Source organism: Protopterus annectens, chromosome 6.part0 (assembly GCF_019279795.1).
Source record: "Protopterus annectens isolate FY-2018-M chromosome 6.part0, PAN1.0, whole genome shotgun sequence".
Classification (NCBI taxonomy): Eukaryota; Metazoa; Chordata; order Ceratodontiformes; family Protopteridae; genus Protopterus; species Protopterus annectens.
In genome coordinates, this window is record NC_056737.1 from 124,629,073 (window position 1) to 124,648,313 (window position 19,241).

The window sequence follows — 19,241 nt, forward strand, 5'->3', positions numbered from 1 at the left end:
AGAGCCTTTTCAACCCTGGTAACCACAAAGACATTGCAAGGTGTAATGGAACTCAGAACAGCAACACAACAACCACTAAACACCTCCAGCGAACCACAACAGCTGTAATATGGTACTGTGAATGGAGTTTTGGTTGCCTTTTACCATCTTACAACTATCTTGGTTCACTGGAGGAGTCTGGTTGTGGTTGTGTTGCTGTTCTGAGTGCCTTTTCAGTCCTGCCAATACAAGCAATGACGGCCCTCTCCATTATGTCCTCCACCATCCATGTTAGCTCCTGCCTAGTGAGAAAATAACCACATCCACTACTTCTGTCCAATTAGAGTCCCACTGCACCAGCAGCCAGGGCATGGCTAATTGACATATTTGAACCAGTTAGGGCAGTGATTTTGCTGCCATCTGTGGAGGTATGGAAGGCCGAGACGCAGTGGTCGGTGAACCTCACTGTGTTGTTGATGATGTAAACAGCAGATTGTTAATAAATTATAACCCCTACAAGACACATAAGGAGGCAAAAAAAAATAAAAGTTAAGCAGATATATGCAACAGTACAGTATACTTTAAACACATTTTATTTGGCAATACATAAACAATTGTGATAATTCACTATTGCATACCTTTGCAACATCTGTATATGATGGAAAGGTATTTATGTGTTTTTATATAAACAGATATCACTGATCTGATATAAGAAACAGCTGCCTTTATGCCACTATGATAGACTGGAATTATGCATTCTAACTTAATAATTACAATTATCATATTCTAATTCTTCCTGACAAACTAATGTTAAGATCTTATTAATAATTATCAATTTAAAAAGTAAATAAATGCTGTTTCTCCGTACTGAACCAATACATATTAAAGCTGGTATTCTAATTGCCTAATGTAAGCAGCAACATTTATTGGGGAAGGCATGCATGCTTGAGACGAATGATGCAATATGTCTGCTCAAGATGCTAGTGCCTGAGGGAATGAAAATAAAATTATGGCTTTAATTCTTACTTGATTCATAACGTACCTCATGCCTTGCTGAGGTGATTTAATCTTTCATCGTGTAACTCATGGTTTGCAGCAATCTCCTATGTAACTGTGGAGAACAAAAAGAAGATATATATATGAAAGGGTCTATATTACATTGTCGAAAGGCCTGTTCATCGAATGCCCTTTCATCGACATGTAAACATCAAAGTACCAAAACTCTGAACGTCCACTTCAGCAAAGTTTTTCCCAGGGGAAAAAATTGCTTGGCCAACAACAAACAAAACAAACTGTCAGACCCTTTAAGTGGGGGGCTTCACCCCCCACACCCCCCTAACTAAATATACCAGCTCTGAGATCATACTACAGTGCAGGAAAGGGCAAATTCCCAATGATGGCTAAGCGATTTTTTCCCCATGGTAAAAATTCACTAATGTGGCTATTCAGGGTTTTGTTACTTTGATGTTTATGTGTCAATGAAAGGGTGTTCGATGAACAGCCATTTTGATAATGTAATATAGATCCCATATATGAAAGCATTATTAGTAATTGCATTGGCTGGCTAGATAATTACTGCCATATTGAGACAGGTGATGAGTAATTAAACCTAAATGGCTGGGGGTGTTTGGCTGGGGGTGTTCACAGTCCTAAATTTAGCCTCTCATTAGCTTAGGAGGTCCTGTTTGTTCTTTTTAAGGTCACTATAATGGTGGCAACATTATTCTCCATTGCATGGAATTCCAGTTGCAGCAGAGATAGCCTTGGCTAAGCTATTCCAAGCCTCAGATTTATACTGAGACTCAGTATAATGCCCTGCAGCAGCCTACAGCTACAATGCTTCATGAGGAGTGTGACAAATATCTTGGTATCCAAATTACCCCACCTTTGTGCTCTAAATTTAACACCATTCTTTCCATCACCAGCCATGTTTGCAAAAGTCAAGCTTACAAACTATGTCTGAACTGGCAACTAATTCAGATTTTAAATGTTACTGGCAGTGTACAAACGTATATAGCCTTGCCAATTGAATTTGTGTGATCATAAGAGGATGGAACCCTCGACAGACACAATGACATTACCTACAGCAAACAACAATAAAGGTGTGAAACATGGCATTGAGGTGTTTCATGTGTAATGCTCCACCACTGTCAGAAGTTCCAGAGTTCAACAATGGAATGCTTACCAGCATAGCTATGAGGATGGTACTTTGGAAGGTGAAGGATGGCTGAATTTTGACACATTATCAGTTTGGGGCTTACCCAATGTTAAAACAGTACTGTAACAGCTGGAAATCAAACACATGGGATAAAGGAGGCAAAAACTGCAATTTAATGCATTACCTGACATTGCCACAGGAGTGCAAGTTTTTCACAGTAGAATTTTGACATTCACTGATATGTGAATGAATCGAGATACACTGTAGAGGCCTATATGTGTGTATGATTGTAATCCTTTCTTGGTATGCATTCATATATAAAACCCATTCTTAATGCAAGTAATTATGGCTCACATGGATGCAGGGGAATGTGATAATCAATGCAGGTCAGTTTATGTTACATGCAAACCTCATAAGCCATAAAGGTCCTAATCAGATAATTGGGATATGTGAAAAGTCATGGTAATTACAACAAAGGTATTGTGCTCATCATACATATGCAAGTAATTTGCATATGAAATATATTCGTTGTCATGTCTAGGAAAGTGGACATGCATTAGGCTGTGTATATATGTGAAACATTAGTCATATATGCTAAAAAGTACATTTTCATTATTCAAGGCTTACTGATAAATTGCTTGCAAGAAGCAGGTTTAATATTATCAATTTTCTTTCCTGATACAATCCTATTCAAAATGTCTGAGAAATGTGCTTCTTATACCCTTTTTAGAAAGTGTCTTCTACCTGGATTCAAACCCTTAATAGCCTGTATTATTTATCAAAATGTATTGCTCTTACACCTTCTACCACAGAGATAGCTCCATGAAAGATAGCATTTGTACTGTCAGTACTGTCCAGAGTGAAGAAGAGAGTGCAGCACACTGTGGCCAGGCAGGGCTGAGTTACCTAAGGCAGTCTAAACCAAATTTTCAACTTTTTTCCTTAGATAGTGAGCTGTGTTTGCACACTGCCAAGTGGAGAGCAAACGTACCTTAAAATGGGGAAAAAATGGAAATGTGATTATTATGGACAACGCCAAACTGCTCTATAAACAGGATTTGAGCAATGCTTCATTTGCCTTATTTCTTTTGATTCACCTCAATTATATCTTCTAAAAGAGAATTTGGCATCTGTCAGGTGCATTTACTAAAGTAAGTACTCTTCCTGTTGTAGGGGGCTGCAAAATGATACCAGGCATGTTTGATCTACCTAAGGCAGCCTAAACTAATTTTTTCAGTTTTTTCCTTAGCTAGTGTACTCTGTTTGTATGCTGCCAAGAGATGAGCAAATGCACCTTAAAATAAAGCCAAATAAAAGAAAAAAAAATACTGTGATAAATTGCAATGTGATCTCTTCTTAGGATTCAAACAATACTTTATGTGCAGCATTTCTCTCAGTTCACTTCAGTTACACCTTGTAGCACAGAATTTGACATCTGTCAGGAGCATTTACTGAAGTAAGTACTCTCCCTTTTGAAGGGGGTGGGATGAGGGTGGTAAACAATGATGTCAAGTGGAGAGAAAATAGAAACAACATTAGAAGGGTAATATATGTTAGGGAAATTAAAGATTGAGAATGAAATGCAATGCCTGGGTATATGTAGCAGTAACTGGAGCAAGAAGTGTATTCAAGTGAACAATTCTTCCTTCTCATATTCTCCATGCAACATCAGACATGTATTTTGTGGAACATATTATCAGACATATTATTTATTTATTTAACATTTGTTAACTGGGAATTTCCGACTTGGAACAAAGCCAATTTTCAGTGGAGGCCCGGGGAGAAACACTTCAGAGGCATGTCTTTGTAATGTGGGAATAAACCAGAGCACCTGGAGGAAACCCACACAAATGGAAAGAGGACATGCAGATATGTTATGTTACAGTTGACAGACTAATAAACACATGTTGTTAACAATAGGTGCAGCAGATGAGTTTTAAACAATACAATAGTACCACAAAATGTAATGGCATATATATTGAGATAAGTTCCATGTCAGTTGATTTAAACCATGCATCAGATATACTTCATCTATAAGCTCACTTGATTTACTTCTTGTACTGCAAAGAAAGTGCACTGTCAGTTGTATTTTCTTCCCTGAGTACTATCCTGAGTGCTGATTGCCGTGAAATGTCATCTGTGTGGTTTGTGCTGCCTATAGCAGCCAAAATTAAATTTTTACATTTTCCTTAAGCCATGAAAGGTAATTTCACGCTGCCAAGCGGTGCTCAAATAATACAAGAAAGAAAAAAATGAGCATTGTCTATAATGAAATTTACATGTACATGTTGGACCAAATGTGTTATGTTGCAACAGGAAGCTGTTTGAGTTTGAACCCTTAACAAGGGTATTGAAAGCAATCATTTCATTATACTTTCCAGACTCGCCACAGATAAAGACATATAGTAAGGTGGTAAAAAATAATTTACATGTAATGATAATGTGGCATTATATGAAGGCACATTGAAAGTGCAACAGAAACAAGTTATGAAAGTTGTCCTTTCACATTTGACTGTGAATGTCTGCATGGTTGGGATATTGCAAACAGCATAGGCATGTACTCACACCATATTAAACAATGACTGCAATCACTCCAGGTGTATCCTTTCATAATAGCAGTTCTATGCCTGTTATCATGCCGAATATTATTTTTAACAAGTGTTATAATGCTTCTTTTAATATGAGCACCCTTTGCTACTAATGGCCAATAACTGTGGTCATTTAAGCCAGCACTTGAATGTTAGGAGTGTTGTTCCTTTGCATCAGCTATTCTACTTGCAGCCTTTTTTTAAGTCGCTTCTCCCTGTCACATACTTAGTAGGTGTATACTAAAGAGGGAAGAATGTAAAAGTTGATTCCACCTGCAGTCAGGGTAATCAAAGATAGCTGCAAGCCATTAAAAGGAAACATTTCTTTGTGATGGTCCTTGCATTGCTAAGGTGTATGCATATAATCATGTAGATCCTTACTCCATGTTTACATTCCCTGCACTTAGTGCAGTCTTTGGCATTCAGGAATGCTAATGATTTGACACCTCATTTGCTTAATCACGGTGCTCACAGGTAATTGTGTCACTAATGCCCTTGTATTCTTCTAGGGAGAGTGTTTTGTGACACACAGCTCAATGTTGCTAGTAAAACAATACTTTGCAAAATTTACCTACTGTGTATAGTACAGTATTGCCAAAATATGTTGTTGTTTTTTTCAGTAGTGTTTTTAGTTTAACATTAAAAGGTAAAGTACCTTGTCTGAAGAAAAGCATTTGCATAATTTTAGATGCATTTACTCTTCTCCCTTCCTTTTGCCATAGCCATGTCTGTTTTTCTACAATCATGATATGAAATGCTACATGAGCAGAGTAAAATTAATTGTTTCATTCTGTATGCATGTTTCACAATTCTAGTAGATTGTTGTATTGTAAGTATGTAGCAAGGTCTGGCAATTTTATCTGTGTTAGCAAGAAATGAAAAAAAGTATCATTGTTTTTGTATTTTACCAAACTCCACAGCAGTGAATATGGCAGTAGTAATATGTTGGTGTTACTTTACTAATGTAGAAATGTATTACACATTTTCCATCTGTGTTATAAAATCTGTGCAAATATTTGTGATGTGTCTAGACACCAGAACTTTAGGACCACTACAGGCAAATGATGAAGAAAACATATATTTTTTATCTTGCCATGATTTACTACACCTCCCAAAGCTGCCTGCAGCAAAATAAGTACTCATTCCTAATTTTATTTTTACTCTTTTCTGCTCTCATGGGGCCAGACATCGTGATTCCTTTGGAAAGCTAGATCTGTCCCATAATGCACAGACTGAGAACAAATAGCCCTACCATTTGTTGTCAGACTAGACTTCCATTCACTTAGAATGGAACACCTGAAAAAAACTGCCAGGTTTGTGAGTCTGCAGTTCATGTGTCATTGACTGGTATGCGCTGAGTTTTACAAATGTTGTTCCTACTGATGTACTACACATTCTCTAAAAGAAACTTGCAAAAGTGTCAACAAATTACTGAGATAAAGAAGACTTTTCACAAGGAGAAGTTTTGCAAGTTTCAGTTCCTGGCCAGGTTACTCCTCCCATATCCCCTCCTTCAGTGGGCTACAGTCTCACATTTCCAGCTTTACTAGATTCGACTATTTAGTCAGCTTTGCATGGCAATAGACATAAAAAAAAAAAAATGACAGCCTAGTGTGCCACTAAATCCCTTCTGAGGAATAAAATAAAAAAGCAAACGCATCAGTCCAGAGTTTAGGCCAGTCTATCCATTTAAAATGTGCACAGTAAAATATCAAACTTATAATGCATTTTGGCTGCTGACATGGTTATCTTTACATAGTTATTCTCTTATAGTATAACCTGAACTTATGGTATTTAATGATAAATTTTACAACAGTTCTCATTTTCTTAACAATGACCTTCCAAGCCTCTGATGTGACCTAGTACTTTTTCTTACTATTGCTTTATCTAGTTTGTATTAGTTGTATACCTGTAGCATGTCTCTCTACCCACACAACATACCAGTCAAACTTAAGGCTTTTCCCACCTCTCTGCAAAACACTGCTGTAATGGCTTTGGCAAACAAATGAAAATGATTGATGGGTGTTGGTTCAAGACTCCCATACATATCTCTCAACAGTACATATTTTTGCAGAAAGTCCAGATTTTTGTCTGTTTTTCATAAAATTGCAGTTTTCTGTCAAATCACTGGCGAATCATTGAACACTGAAGTCAGAAAGTTGACAGGCATTTGATTTTCAGACTTCATATCCTTAACAAAATTCACTCTAATGCAAAACCTGTTTATCAACTTTCTAAGTTTGTAAGTGCAATATTTATAAATTGTCCCATTTTGGGGCCTTTGTCCCCTATTATTTATGGCCTTGTCCAGATTTCTTGTTCTATAATGTTGAGAGTTATGCTGCCATCCCTTCCTACTGGAACCAGTCCACTGCACTTGCACAAGTGTCCCCCTCAGCAGGGCAGCAAGCAGGCATCAGTGCATATTTGCTTTATAGTTCTTTTACACCACACACACACACACACACACACACACACACACACACACACACACACACACACACACACACACACACACACACAGTAAATCTTGTTGTCCATGTTATTTATTCTTATCCTTGGTTTTGTTTACTTACTTGTAATGTTACTTTTACTCATTTTTTCTCCTGCCTCCCATATCTACCCTAATTATTACTTCTAACAAATACTTTTTCTCACTCTTTCTTCTCTTCCCCTCCTCCTCTTTATCCACTATTTGAACTTTTCCACTCTGAAATTTGCTTTATGGCTAAATAATGAACTGTCACCCTTATAATGTTAGCACATTTCAATGCTACATAATATTGTATTTAGTCTAATAATGGGTTCATAGGTAGTTACTAGGCTATCAGCTTATGTAAGCCTAGCCAACAAGTTTCCCTGACTTATGCCACCCAAGAAAGTTATTTTCCTGTGCCACTGTCGAGCAGAGCCACAGAAGTGATTCTTGGGGTATATTTTCCTATCTCCAATCCACTCAAAGATTTTTGAGGAACTTTGCTTGACATAGATGGGTAGCTTGTTCCAGAGTATGGGAAGTCTCTGGGACAGGAATCTATCTCTCCAGCATGTCCTGTTTATGTGGTGACAAGGTTTAGGTCCCTAGAGCATGTAGCTCAGAGGGATTGGGATTTCTTTAGGTGTAGCATGTCCAACAGCTCTGGGTTTGACATAGCTTTATATGTTAGGCAGAAATCACCTCGGAGTAGGCAATATGCTATGAAGTAAAGCTAGAATTTTTTAGATGGTCAGTGTAGGGCATCTGTTTGAGGCCAGTAATCCTCTTTGTGAGGTACTTCTGCGGCCTTTCCAGCTGCTGCAAATGTCTTGTGAGGTACATTCCAAAAGGGGCATTGTACTCTATAATGGGTCTAATGAGAGTCAAGTAAAGGGGAACAATGACCTCTTTTTTTCCTGGATGAGAACCCTTTTGTGATGAGGTGTGCCATGTAGAAGGACTTCCTGAAAACTGTAGCAATGTGATTGATTATCAAATGAGAGACTGCTGTCCACCTGGGTACCAAGGTCTCATCACACATTCAGTGCTAAGTAGACTACCACCTATGTGGTAGCTCACAGGTACAGAGTTTTTACCAAAGGGGATGACAATGCACTTTTTGGCATCAGGCTTGAGGCCATGGCTCTAACACCAGGCATCTGTCTCAGTGAGGCCCTTCTGTAGGATGTCCACATCATTTGGGGAATCGACTATGGCTCCTAGTTTGCAGTCATCTGTGAACTTCATTTGCCAGAGGCCTTCTATGTTAGCTTGTACTTCAGAGAAGTAGATACCAAACAGGAGAGGTCCCAGGACTGAACCCTGTGGTACTCCACTTGTCACTGGTTTGATGTCAGATTTGGAGTCTGCAACTTTTACAGTGTGGGTTCTGTCAGTGAGTCACTTGGCAACCCATCTTGTGACATAGGGATTTATACCTAGTTTAATGAGTTTAGCTATAATTCCAGAATGGGGGATGGTGTAAAAAGCTTTGGCGAGGTCAAGATAGGCTGTGTGAACCACCTTAGCCTCATTGACTGCCTCAGAGAAGTCGATTAGGTTCAGGATGCATGATCTGCCTTTCAGAAACCCGAAATGGGTGGGGTCCAGAGTTTGGAGGTTACCAATGTCTTTGTTTATGAGTTCCATGATGATACGTTCCGTGGCCTTGCAGACCAAGCTCATCAGGCTAATAGGACAATAGTTCCGGGGATCAGTGGTGGCTCCCCCTTTGTGGAGTGGGATAACTGTTGCTATGCACCATTCAGTGGGCACAAAGCCTGATGTGAGACTATGATTGAACATGGTGCTTAGGTGGAGAGCTAGTTTGTTCTGAAGTTCATGTAAAACGCAGCCTGGGATGTTGTCCAGTCCCATGGATGCTGTGTTTTTGGCTTTGGAGAGTGCAGCTTTTACCTTTGTAGTTGTGGTTACATGGACTCTGCATTCTTCCTGTATAGATATGGGCTCTTTAGGGTGTGAGAGGGTGGTAAAGTTAGCACTGAACCTATCTTCCAGAATATTGGCAATATCAGTTGGTTCTGTAATTTTTATGCCATTTTGCTGTAACTCAGAGCAGATCTGGATGTTGCCATTGAAATTCTTGACATAGCTATAGAATGCTTTGTGGTTGTCCTTAGAATCAGTGGTGATTTTATTTTCATAGCTAGCTTTGGAGGCTCTTATAAGGGATCTCAGTGTCTTACTGAGGCTGACCAGGGAGCTCCACCACTCATGGGATTTTACTCTCTTTTGCAACAGTTTCTTCCTTCTGTTGTACAGTTTGTTTATGGCAGGGGACCACCAGATTGGCTTCCTTATTTTGGAGGATAGCTTCTTGGTTCTGTTTGGGATAGCATGATCTATGCACTCATGAAAGTGCTTTTAGAGTGCATTTGTGTAGGATCCGGCAGTCGTAACTGTATTGGCCGTCTGCATGGGTGTCATGAAGTTCACCACTTCTGTCTTAGGAAGCATGAAGTTGGCTATGGAGAAGTTTTTACCATGGTTTTCTTAATGTGGGGTGGGGCAGGATGTGGATATCTAGGGTGATTAGCTTATGGTCGGATCTGACCAACAAGGAGTTGACTTCGGGTGTGGAACACCAGTCACTCATGTTGGTAATGACTAGGTCTAGGATATTGTTGCCCTTGGTGGGGGTGTGGATAAGTTGATCCAGGGCACTGGAATCTAAGAATTCCAGAAAGCATTGAGCGAAGGAGTTGGTACATGAGTAGTTTTCCCAGTTAATGGTGGGGTAGATGAAATCACCTATTATTAGGGTGTTTGAACCCTAATATTTTCCAGTATATCAAGAAAAGAGGCGTGGGAATGCTGGGGCATGATGGGGGATCTGTAGCAAGCTACAATTTGGATTGCAGTTTTGCCCAGAGTTAGTTGCACTTGGATAACCTCGGATGCATTATGCTGAACAACTAGCCTGGAGGTGTGGATATCCTTAATGAATATGGGAACACCTCCACCTTTGATGTTCCGGTCCAGGTTACGTGGCTGAAAAGTGTGGTATGAGTTATAGCCTGGTAGTGCAGGGGTGCTCTTTGGAGCCTTGAACCAGTTCTCAGTCACTGCACAGGTATCGATGCTCTCAATTTTAAGGAGTGCCTTGAGTGAGTGCATTTTGAGATTTAGACTTCTGGCATTGAGTAGCATTACCCTCAGTTTTTGCTTGCCTGTTCCTGTTACATTTGAAACTTGTCTAAAAAAGGCACTATAGGGGTAGCAAGAGCCTTAGGCAGTATCCGGAATCCCATGGGCTGCAGGTGCAGGCCATCTCTGGCAAAGCATCATGGTCTGTCAACCATATCGTCCCAGGCAGACAGATACTGGATCCCCTTAGAATGACACCAGAAGCTTAGCCAATTGATGAAGTCAATCATTTTGTCCTTGTACAGTGTTATCATTCTGGGCGATGGCAGAATGCTACTCAGGGCTAGGGTCATACCTCCCTGGGCTACCAAGATCGGAGAGCTCTTCCATGTCTCTTTTCATGTAGTCCAGGGAGGCATGTCTCAGGTCATTCACACCAACATGGACAATGACAGAGTCATATTTGTACTTGTTGTGGAGTGACCTGAGTGCATGGGTTATGTGGCAGGTTGTGGAGTGACCTGAGTGCATGGGTTATGTGGCAGATCCTTGCACCCGACAGGCAGCTGACAGTAACCTTCTCCTTGTTTAGCCTGGTGAGTGGGGCATTAGTGTGCCTGACTATAGATTCACCTATGACTAGTGTGTTGGGTACGTTGTTTTGCCTAATATATTATATATGTTATTTTATATATATATATATATATATATATATATATATATATATATATATATATATATATATATACACACATATATATATATATATATATATATATATATATATATATATGTATATATATATATATATATATATATATATATATATATATATATATATATATATATATATATATGTATATATCTGTTTGCCCATAATATCTGAATAAGTGAGTGGGATTTTCATGACAGCATCAAGGAAACATTTTCCTTCCTTCTGTGTTTTTTTTTCTTAAGTTTTGGATTTTTCTTGGTATATTGATTGATTTTATTAGTATATTTTATTTTCTATTTATTTTCCATTTGTTTACCAGGTTAGTCCGACTGGACACAAGATGACCGTTTTCAGCGGAGGCTGGAGGAGAAAAGTTCCAGATACATAGTAAACAATTATAAAAAATAATACAAATAAATTATACAAACATAGCTATTTTGTATAAAGAGCATAGAAAATATAAAATGAGTAAAATCAGAGTTTTACAAGTGATGCAGCATACACAGTGGTTAGAATACTGAGAAACAATTAAACAAGATAATATACAGCAAATATACAACTGCCTGAACATAAATTCAAAAAGAAGTTTCCATAGACAAACAGGGTCATAAACTAGAAAGCATAACTATATTGATATGATTTATATTGCATTTATCTTGTTTTAATGATGGTATGTGTGTATTATTGTACGTGTCATATGTGCACAAATATTTGTATTAATCTATGTATTTACAGTATATTGACAAAGTACTGGGTCGCATCAGAGGCTTGGGAGGTCATTGTTAAGAAACTGAGAACTGTTGCAAAGCTTGGCATTGAATACCATAAGTTCAGGATATTCTATAAGATAACTATGTAAAGATAACCATGCCAGCAGCCAGAAAGCATTATAAACTGAATGTTTTACTGTGCACATTAAGAAATGGATAGACTGGCCCAAACTCTGGACTGATGTGTGTGCTTTTTTTTTTATTCCTGGGGAAATGCTATTCAGAAGTGAAGAGACATATAAGGGAACAGTTTTAGTGGCACACCAGGCTGTGATTTTTTTGATGTCTATTGTCATGCAAAGTTGACTAAATAGCTGAATCTAGTAAAGCTGGAAATGTGAGACTGTAGCCCACTGAAGGAGGGGAGATGGGAGGAGTAACTTGGCCAGGAATTGAAACTTGCAAAACTGCTCCTTGTGAAAAGTCTTTTTTATCTCAGTAATTTGTTGACACTTTTGCAAGTTTCTTTCAGAGAATGTGTAGTACATCAATAGGAACAACATTTGTAAAACTCAGCACATACCAGTCAATGACACATGAGCTGCAGACTCTCAAACTTGGCATTTTTTTTTTCAGGTGGTCCATTCTAAGTGAATGGAAGTCTAGTCTGACAACAAATGGTAGGGCTATTTGTTCTCACAGTCTGTGCATTGAGACAGATTTAGCTTTCCAAAGGAATCACAATGTCTGCCCCCATGAGGGCAGACAAGAGTAAAAAAAAATAAAATTAGGAAAGAGCACTTATTTTGCTGCAGGCAGCTTTAGGAAGTGCAGTAAATCATGGCAAGATAAAAAATATATGTTTTTTCATTGTTTGCCCTTAGTGGTCCTGCAAACCAAACACAAATTCTATGATATTCTTTATTATTAGAGCATGGGCCTTATGGTATCCTTGCTCCGTTGGGCTGTGTGGGCTTCTTATGCATGTATTGAGCCAGGGCTCCAGTGCATAACCTCACTAGATGCTCTTGAGGAATGTCACCTCTAGCAACCTGGTGTATAGAGCACAAGTGTGCCATATATCTGAGTCATGGAAACTGCCTGAGTTACCTGCACAGACATTGTAGATGATCCCTTGAGCATTACAGACTACCTGACAGTTTATAGAGTGTAAACCTTTTTTTTGATGTACCTCCTTTCCTGTTCCCCAGGTGGTGACTTTATTTCTATGTGTACAATCTATGGCCTCCAAATCTTCAGGGAAATGTGCTATTGCATTAAATTCCTGCATGGTTTTTGCTCTTTCCTATGGTGTTAGTTGGAAATGGATATGCTTCCTTGCATGGAGTAGCATTTCATTTAAAAAACTAATGTAATATTTTCAAGGCTGATGCCTGTGACACCCCTAATATATTTTATGTGGTTCTCTGGAAAGTACCAGTAGCTAGTATAAATAATGCTAAACATACTGTTGCTTCCACTGGGATGGGGTCTACACAATTACCCTGGGGCCTGAAGTAGCAACAGCATAGGTAGGATATTTCATCCAGTGTTTCCCTGTCCACCCTGTATCTCTCAAAAGTTTCTCTGTCATGCAGTTCATGATACGTCAAATGGGGTCTAAACATTCTTCTTCTTCTACTTCTTCTTGCCTGAGGTCTGGTAGCAGCAGCACCCTGATTTAAAGCCTGTTACACATACAGTAAAACAATAGCAGCATCAAGCCTTAACATGTTTTTATTTTCTGAGTGTAATCATGCCTTTATTCCAGAAGGGTTTGGTATACAGGATTGCTTTATAACTTCCCGGATAGCTCCACCATATTGGATTGGTTAACTAGCATGTACTGTGTCTTTATGCTTTAATTAGCATATTTTACCATTTATCAGGGTTTTGTAGCCTATACATCATGTAGAGCTGCTTACTGAAAATCAAATAGTGTGCTATCTTGTTGACAGTGCTGTGTAATGTGTAGCTGTTTATGAATCCTGCCCAAGGGGGCAAAGTCATAACTGTGTACATTTGTAGTAGATGTATAATTTTGGGAAAAAAAGTTCATAATAACTGTATCCTTGACTTTATATAAAATACTATCTAGGCTGAGCAGTCTAAAAGTGTTTAGGTCTATAGTGACCCTTTCTTTGAGAATTGGTATCACTACAGCCTTTCACATTAGATCAAGAAGGTGTCCACGTGCTAATATTTTGTTCACCTTGACTGATAGGGTTTAATTAGGTTGTCCTTGATTCTGATTAGGAAACCACAAAGTATGTTTAATGATTACAAATACACTGGAGATGATTGCCCTTCTACTTAAAGTACTCTGACATATATTTTGCATATTTTGAAGATTTGAGGAAAAGCATTTCTGCAAGCATAGTTGCTGTATCCTGTAGAAGGGTGATCATTTCATGGCATTAGTAATGTGTCACATTTTAAATGTCCCTTCCAGTTTTTCTGATGTAATTGAAGAATGCCTTACTGTTAATGTCATCCTTTTGAGGCAAAGTTGAGTTCATAGCTAGATTTAGAAAACTGGATACAGTTTATAGCCTTTAATAATCTATTTTTGATATGAATAAGGTTATTTTTGAAAAATAAGTAGCATCTCTTCTTGCTGTTGCATAGATTATCAAGTTTTTTGATTCAATCAAATGATCTATTTTTGTTGTTGTTGAGTTTACAAGTTTATTTACGTTGGTCTTACCCTTACGCAAGTGCAAGAAATAATAATGTCATACAACTCATTGATATTATTCTAAAGTACACATACTCTGTAAATGAGGATGGTATCCTTGCATATTTTCAAGTATGTTGTTTACTGCATTACAGCTTTTACTGGTACATTCTTGGAAGTCTTATAAATATTATGTTAACCTCATGTGTTTCGCATTGAATATTATAACTCCATGTGCTTTTCCTGCAAATGTAGCAGTTCAGAGATCAAGTGCCAGTTATGCCTATTTTATCTCATCCATACTGATCCACTGGTACCAGTCCAGGAGAGCCTACTCTGAAGTTAAAATTTGATTATATTTCTCATGAGCCTGAATTCATGATTCCTGTATTCCTTAAGTAACCTAATATGTTCTTCTTTAAATCCATGAAACTTAAGTCAAAGCAAGAGGCAAATGGCATGTTTGATTCAAAACAATTGATATAACATAAAGACATAGAATGGAACATTTATAGCCAGATGTGCTCTTGGCAAATGGCAAAGGACATGCCTCAGTGTGTAGGATTTTAAAATCACAGTGGAGTGAGCATATGTACTTATGTGGTGATGATACAGTGAGCACTCAAGTACACAATGTATACACAGATTATGGCATATATTAGGTCACTCATCATGCATGGTGCTGAAATATCAACTATTGTTTATAAATTCTCCATAACTAATTCACTAAATATGAGAAGTACAGAGGACTAGATAAAGACTGCCTGATACTGTGTGTCTTGTTACACTGGATTGCATTTTACTTCCATACTTTGGAAATCGTCATTACAGCTTGCAATCAAAATAAGACATGTATTATTCAAGTGAAAGTGAAAACGTCATGGAGACAGTGTAATAAAATGGCTTTTTTGTATTACCAGGAGTTATTATGAATATCTACAATGTATGACAGAGAAAGACAGGCAGACAGACAGACATACACATTCATACAGAAAATCAACATTTTATTTATTGACAAGCTGTGCTTTTAGGCGCATACCTTTCCCACTTAAACTGATTAAAGTGAGTTAGTAAACAAAAGGGAAAATTGTGGCGGAAGTAAAAAAAAAATGTGATATAGATGTCCAAGGAAGTATTTGTAATACTTCGCAATATAAATATGACTATTGCATAGCAGAGTATTTCATTGTGTAGCTCACTCTGGTTTTTTTTTTTTTTTTCTTATACACAGTCAGGACATTTACTAAATTATTTGTTCTGTTTTTGTAGAATAAACTTTATTCCAGAGCTGTTAAGCACTGATCATTAATTCATACAAATCAAATGAAACATGGAAAACTTCAGCCAAACTGTTTTTGATGGATAACTTCTGAAAAAAATACAACTCTTAGTCAGAAACATGTGCTCCACTTGTATTTCGTGTCCTGGTAATACATTTTTCTTTCCTTAATGTTTTGAATATATTATGCATGCAGGCAAGCAGCACAAATCCATAAATATAACCTGCAGCTACCATTTTTAATAATTCAGTTCATTTTGTACTTAAGTGATAAGCATAAATCCTGACTGAAAACCATCATCTGTGAGAGCGCACTATGATGAACAACCCAGGGCACCACTACAGCTTGTTAGGTATGATCCAATGAAAATGGATGCAATCTTATAATCTTACTTTACAGTGGATGTTGATTAATTTTGCTGATGGGGAAAAAACAGCAACTAATAGATAAAGTGAGATTTTCCAGATTTATTACTCCAAAGTAATGAGCATTGTGCCTTTTCATTTGATATTTTTCTTGACATTACAATAAAGTAAACAGACAACACGCATTTATTTATTGCATTACAAATGTGTGTGATGAATAATAATGTCTGGAAAATGCTGAAGACATGATTAACACAGAAATAAATTGACAATACTGTGCTTAGGTTAAACATTTAAAAAATAAAATTTGCAAATCTAGTCCCTATAGCTGTGTTCAGGTGCCGTAAATAAATGCTCTGAATAATAAATATACCAAATGTGTAATAGGTCCCCCCTCCAGATAATCATATATTGATTTTTATTTTTTAATAAAAATATACACAGTAAGTCAATTATTTGTTTAGATTTGGTAGCATTGTACAGCTCTGATCCAAAAAGACCTATATGAGCTGTGCTAAGCTGTAACAAAATAACACATCAAAAAATAAACAATAATGTTTCAAGATAAATGTGACCTGTACAATTCTGCATTATTTACATGAAGCAGTCTAATATTTCAAATATGTTATTGTCAGTAAAGGTATAACTGACAAGGACTATAGGTGCCACATTCTTCTAACTTAGACACACAAAAAAATGAAAGAATGATCACTTGATATGACACACAGCAGTACTTGCTGGCATTGTCTTACCATTTAGAACTACTAAGACTTAAATCAACTGAAGTTACATGCCTAAAGATAATATCCCCTCATTTATTAGTTGCATCTTTTCACCATGGTCTTTGCTCTGTGCATGTATTCAATATTATCATTTTCTGTGTCTAACTGGCCCCTTCCTCTTGAGAAAGAAAAGGAGAAATATTATTTTGCAGTGCATAGAGCATGGTGATTATACTCCAATATTTGGAAAAAGGCAAATCAGTTAAGAGGTAGTAGAGTGGCACAAGACCCAACCATAACAAATGTTAAGCACTCCCTGCTGAAAATGTTAAGGTCGGGTCTTAGGCTAGGCAATACAATTTGAAAGTACTGACCAGCAAATGAGAACAACCTAGTAAAAGATTTATTTCTCCCTTCTGTGTGTACTGATAGCATGTCCCTGATTTCTTGTTACAAACTTAGAAAGCTACTAAAATAATAGGATGTGTATTTGCCTGAATTTTCTGAAGGACACAAAGTCTGAAACCTAAATTTATACTATTATGTTATGAATTCAATCAGAAAAACACAGACATTATGAGGAATAGAGGCAAACATTTGGATGTTCTGAGAAACTGTGAAACTCTATGCATTTAAAAGGCTTGGAAGGGAAGAGTAAACGTAAGGGATTGTGTGTTACACTGCCTTTCTGACAGTGCTCTCTAAGTGCTTTATGACTTTGAAAGCAGGCAAAGTAGTTAGTAGTACATGGAACAGATAAAGCTCAATGCCTTACAAATAACTATGATCAGCTTGTCATTCTGAATCTACTAGTACATGTTCTCAACCAGGATGCCAAGCTTCACCTCTTGATGTACTCTCTCAAGCTGAATTTCTTGTCATCCATTACTGGAACATATACTGTAATAAGTCACTTAGTCTTGGTGACCTGATCATAATCCTCTTTGTTTGCCTACTTCAGTCAAGAATTGGAAACATCTCATCTCCAACTGGATTCTTGACCAGCTGAAATTATGTTGTCCTGCTCAGTGATGCTGTGTGTGATATATGAATACAAAAGTTATAGCACAACATGATGTAAGGCAAATATTCCAATTTCTGCATGCACCAGTGTTGACAACCTGAGTGAGTATTCTTCAAATCTAGCCTGTAATATAGCTGCACCTGCAAATTTCACAGAGCAGCCTTATGCCTGTTTAACTAGTCCAACTGACTATAATGTAATGAACCAGTGCTGTATGTCACCCCATGTTTGAATTATAGAATGTAGGACTACTGGGACCTAGTCCATGGTGTGCACTGTATAATATGACATGCATTGCAGGGTTATAAACCCATTTAGGTCCTGCTCCTCTTAAATTGTAAGTTTCAGTGTTGGCTGGTTTATGGTCCACACAGTGCAGTTATCTGTCTCCCTACTTCATAAATGTGTCTGGTTGTTCTACCTTTACTGGATGTGAACACACAAACACAACTTGTATACCATGCATATGTGTGTATATATAGATACAGATATATAATATGTATTTATGTATGTATGTGTATATGGATTATTTTCAAGTGCTTGAACTCTATTAGCTTAAGAGTTCAAAATTAACTTTTTGAATATTTCCGGGCGTTTTGTGAAGACTGTAGAATTTCCCCTTACCACACTGTAGTACAATATCAGAGTTGATATATTTAAGAAGCAGGGAGTGGGTAATAGTGGGGCATTCCTCCAGCAAAAAGCAGGTTTTGTTTCTATTTGAATTTTTAATTCTAGGTTTTTTGCATTTGAATATTTTTGTTTCAAACTGATTTTGTCTATGTCTTAGCATTTTAACTTTTTATAGTTCCGACACTTGACATAGACTCATATATGTTACTTTATCTAACAGACATCTTCATTTTCTTTAACACCAGGGTACCTTCCCGTGTTCTGACCATGCTTCTGCCTTACTCACTTCATATTTGGTTTACCAGTGGCTGGTATGGTTTGATCATGAGGCAAAGCCCAAGAGATTACACAAAAAGCCAATCACTGGGAAAGAAGCATTACCCTTCCATGGATGTAGATTCTTGCTATTATGCAATGCCATTATATAAAAAAAGACATTACTTATCCTTTTAAATAATGGCATTGTATTTTGGAGTCTCTTTGTTGGACACTGTCTTTTGATCATCATAAGCAAATGGAGATGGAACATGTCCATGCTGACACATGCACAGTGCACTGGGCTACCTGTACTTTCTGGGAGTCAGAAGTGTACACATCCTAATGTTTACATGAGATTGCCTGTGGACTCCTGACAGCTTTGCCAGCTTATTTAAGCACTTACAGAAAGTGTTTTGCTGTCTGCATCTTTTTTGGGGGGGGTAGTTATATGGCAGATATCTAAATGTGTTTGAGTTCTCCACTTATATAGGGTTGCAGACAGCAGGGCAGCTGTACCTTTATTCTGAACAGTTTCAGCTGCAGTTTTC